Raw genomic sequence first — 4,655 nt, 5'->3', positions numbered from 1 at the left:
CCAGATAATCTGCAACTGGAAATGTCTCATATGAACACCAGCTGAGATTCTTGTCCATGAATAAATTACTTTGCATAAAGACTTGCACTATTAGGTGTTTCATTTGAACCTCATTTTCCTGCATTCTCCATGGATGAAAGGTTTCTCTGCTGTAGAAATACGAATCTTCCAGATACAGTTTTCTTGCTTGTTTTTAAAATTCAGTCATCATCTAATGTGTTTTCAGGTATTAAATATATGTACAAGGGCCATATGGAATGCACTTTTTACTGTACATAATTCTTTAAGATTTCACATAACTTTTAATATGCTGGGCTCCTTTGTGAGCTTGCAAGCATGAGGCTGTGATTTTTCAGATATGGGTATTAGACTACACTGCACAGGTGTCGAACTAGGTAGCTGTCTAGCTTTAGGTCAATACTTATCTGCTTGCTTGCTTCACATCTGACAGTGCAGCTTATCTGAAATGAACCAGACTTAAATAAATGTGGCAGTTAGTTTATATAAATCATACTTTCCATTTTGCACATTTGCAGATACTGGAGAGTGGAAAGAAAGCCAGGTTAAAAGCTTAAAAGCTAAGTTTTATACTACAAGACACTCGATTTCTGTATTTCCCAAATGTGTTTGAAAAGCAAAAGGTAAGGAAAGACACTGAAAAAAAGAAAATTGAATATATGTGATAATGAAATATATAAGACTGAACCCCAAATTTCCCCTAACAGTTAATGAATAATTATGTTGATATACCTGATTGCTCTCTGCAAATCCCAGCTAATCACCTATGCAACACTACTGGCAGCAGCAGGTAGAGATGAGCTATATGGAAGCATATAGGGATTTGTGGAGCAGGTTTGTGAAGACATCGTGAACGTCTGAACTCATATTTTGCTGCCTGGTCGGCTGTCATTGTAGGAAGGATGAACTAAATTGCACGGCAGCGGTGCTCGGTAGTGCTCCTGCGGCCGCTTGTCCTGCGTGGGGCTCCGTCCCTCAAGGCCGAGGACGCCTCACTGTGCAGGGGAGGGAGCGGCCGGGAGTAGACGCGGAGCCGGGGACCGTAGGAGGGGCACCGAATGGCGGCGGCGGCGGGAGCGGCGGCAGCGGCGGCAGCGGCGGCCTATGCCAGCCTGAAGCTGCATGTAACACCAGAGAAGTTCTATGTGGAAGCCTGTGATGATGGAGCAGATGATGTGCTTGCTATCGATAGAGTCTCCACAGAAGTCACTGTTACAGTCAAGAAAGATGTTCCCCCCTCAGCTGTTACAAGGCCTATATATGGTATTTTGGGAACAATCTGTTTGGTAGCAGGCACATATCTTATTGTAATAACAAAAAAGAAAAAAGTAGGTGAGATTTTCAGCCATGCAATCTGGCAAGCAACAGACTTTGACATCCTCTCCTACAAAAAGACCATGCTGCCCTTAACTGATATTCAGTTGCAGGACAATAAAGTATTTTTATCAATGCTCAATCATGTCTTGAGCGTGGATGGATTTTACTTCTCAACAACATATGACCTAACGCACACTCTCCAACGGTTAGCCAACACGAGCCCAGAGTTCCAGGAAATGAGCCTCCTAGAGAGGGCAGATCCACTTTTTTTTTTTTCTATTTTTTTTTTTGTGATACTGTTAGTTTGGAGGAGACTGAGGGGTGACCTTATAAGTGTCTATAAATATATAAAGGGGGAGTGTCACGAGGATGGAGCCAGGCTCTACTCAGTGGCAAACAATGATAGGACAAGGGGTAATGGGTACAAACTGGAACACAAGAGGTTCCACTTAAACTTGAGAAGAAACTTCCTCTCAGTGAGGGTGACAGAACACTGGAACAGGCTGCTCAGGGAGGTTGTGGAGTCTCCTTCCCTGGAGACATTCCTGTGTAACATTATCTAGGTGTTCCTGCTCCGGCAGGGGGATTGGACTAGATGATCTTTCGAGGTCCCTTCCAATCTCTAGCATACTGTGATACTGTGATACTGTGATGTGGTTCCTTCCGGTCCTATCTGGGAGCAATTGAGTGAAATTCCTGACTATGCTGAAGTGTTTCCATTCATTTGAGTATGCCTGGATTAAATTTTAGTTTAATTTTCTAGGCAATCTGTTTTCCATCTCTGAATTTGCCTATATATTTGTACAGACATATATACACACACTATATAAAAATATATAGCATATATAGATGTCTATATACTATATACATATATATATATATATATATATATATACTTCCAGATTACACTGTGTTATGATACAGCCTTTAGCTGACTTGTAAATTCTTCCAGAGCACAGGTAGGTAAAAGAAATGCTAGGTAAAATAAACAGCTGATGTCACTGTGTTGAGTTCTCCAGGACTTTAAGGCATTTGAAGATTCACAGTACAAGTAACTCGCAGAAATGCTTTCATATCATTTGTGATCCTCACCCTGACCTTCATAAGAAGTGGCATACAAAAAATAGTTTGATTGAAAGGAAATGGAATATGATTATGTTGAAACTAAGCAAGTTAATCCTGCATGATAATATATGCCCTTACGGAACTATTTTGCAATGTTAAAAGAAAACTTATTTTCTTTTAGCTTGCCCCTTTCATATCACATCATTAAAATGGAATTGAAAAATAAATAATCTAATTTCCTTTTCAATTTGTTCATAATTTTTCGAGGTTTTTACACTATTAGTCTTGAAATAATTTATTAGTTTTACATTTTTTTAATGAGAGTTTTCTTACTATGTTTTTCACTTTTCGTGCAGGAACTGAAAACTCAAATATAAAGAATGTGACACAGGGTCAGTGTAAAGGTCTGTCTAATCCTTGCAGTGGCTGATAGCACATGCATAGCAGAAGAGTACAAGAACCAGGACATTATGTGATACTTTCACTTTTGGATTCTGGCAGAACAGTTAAACTGGAGGTTTAAAACCAAAATTTTATGTTTAATAGCTCTCAGTGGAACCATCTTCAAAAAATTATCTTCTCCTATTGTCTTGTAACATATGAAAAAGATCAGTGTTTAATTTTTATTTGTGGTGTTTTACCCTTAAGCCTTTATATTGGAGACTGAATGAAGATGACTGTACTTTTCCCTAAAAGAACAGCCCCAGAAGCTGTGAATCCATCAAATGATGTCAAAGCATCTAGAAAAACTGATACATAGAAAAGCTATTTCTATAGCCCAAAATGGGCTCTTGGCAGGGCTTCAAAATCCAGATATAAATTCCTTCTGACCACAGAAGGCCTGCTTCTGGGTCACAGAAGACAAAGTGCTTTCAAGGAATATGAGATTCATGATTTCGCTCTCACTAGAGTGTAAACTGCTAAAGGCTGCATGCCTGCAGCCTGCATTCAGAAAGAACTCTGGCTCCTTTGTATTCAGAGAGGAGTATCAAACTCAGAGATATCCTCTAGGGAAAATATGTGTATGCTGGGAAAATAAAGGTCCTGCCTCTGCTGTAGGGAAGTATTACACTGATGCTTTTAGAAATTGTGGAATATTTGTGACCTGCCATGCTGTGTTGTACTCCATAAATTCATCAGTTTTTTGCTACAAGCTCATTGTTAGGTTAGCTGGTTTTAGAAAGAAAAATGGCTATTAAGCTGGTATTTCACACCTCACTGTCTGCAAAGTGCACAAAAGGAAAAGCATTGTTTACTGATTGACTCAAAGAGTTCTAATTTCTCCTCCTAATTTGTATCTTTATGCCTTAACCTATCACTCTTCAGGAAACAGCCATAATATTTATTCTCACAGGGGCTCTAGGCAGAGATTTATTAGCAACTGAATTTTTCAGATTAATATATGACTGAAATGCAAGGTGCCCTTACCAATTACAGAAATTGCAACCTATATAGCCAGGCTAAAGCATTTTTCATAAACTTAAGCTGGAATTAAATGTTGCTGCATTTGTATCCAGAATGTGTATTAGAGGTAGGTAGTAAGAACTACCAGAGTTCCAATAATTTTGTTTCCAACCAAGAAAACATATATGCTAAAAATATACTTAAAATATTACTTGGACAGCCTCTAAGAGTGCTTGGCTTCAAATTAGTCATCAAGTACTGAGGGATAATTATAGCACCATAGCACAGTGAGTGTGAGGAATTCTGGTTCTCCCTGCTGAAGCAAAGACAATTGCTGTGAACAGGCTCTCCACCCTTCTATAAACACTCGGTCTGGGAGCCTGGGGAAAGGACTACTTAGCTGATTTCTGCAAAAACATGTCCGTGTGTTGCTAGTCTGGAGCAGTAACAGAAAATTTGTTTTAATCAAATCAGCGATAATTTTGATGTCTTCTTCAATAGCTATGTCTTACTTTGGCATACTATCAGAGGCTCAAATGTGCTTATTAGTGCATTTTCCTAATTTTAGTGTATCCATCTGACAGCAATACCTGCTTTCTGTAGAAGTATCCCCCAAGCCTTATGACCTCCTCATGACCCTCCCCTCCCTTTTCATGTCAGTCCCAGCTACCCTTACATGCACCAAACAAGCCACATAGGCAGGATGAAAACCAGCCCTCTCTTTTCTGATGCAAACACCACGTCTCAGGTAACCAGCAACTGATGAACATGGACAGGACAGGCCTTTTTTACTCAGGCTATGAATGCCTCCATCATATGCCTATACAGGAATAGTTGGCATATAAAAATTT

Source organism: Pezoporus occidentalis, unplaced genomic scaffold, assembly GCF_034315485.1.
Source record: "Pezoporus occidentalis ecotype Australia unplaced genomic scaffold, CSIRO_AGI_Poc_V1 ctg21, whole genome shotgun sequence".
In the NCBI taxonomy this organism is placed as follows: Eukaryota; Metazoa; Chordata; class Aves; order Psittaciformes; family Psittacidae; genus Pezoporus; species Pezoporus occidentalis.
This window is presented reverse-complemented; position numbering follows the sequence as displayed.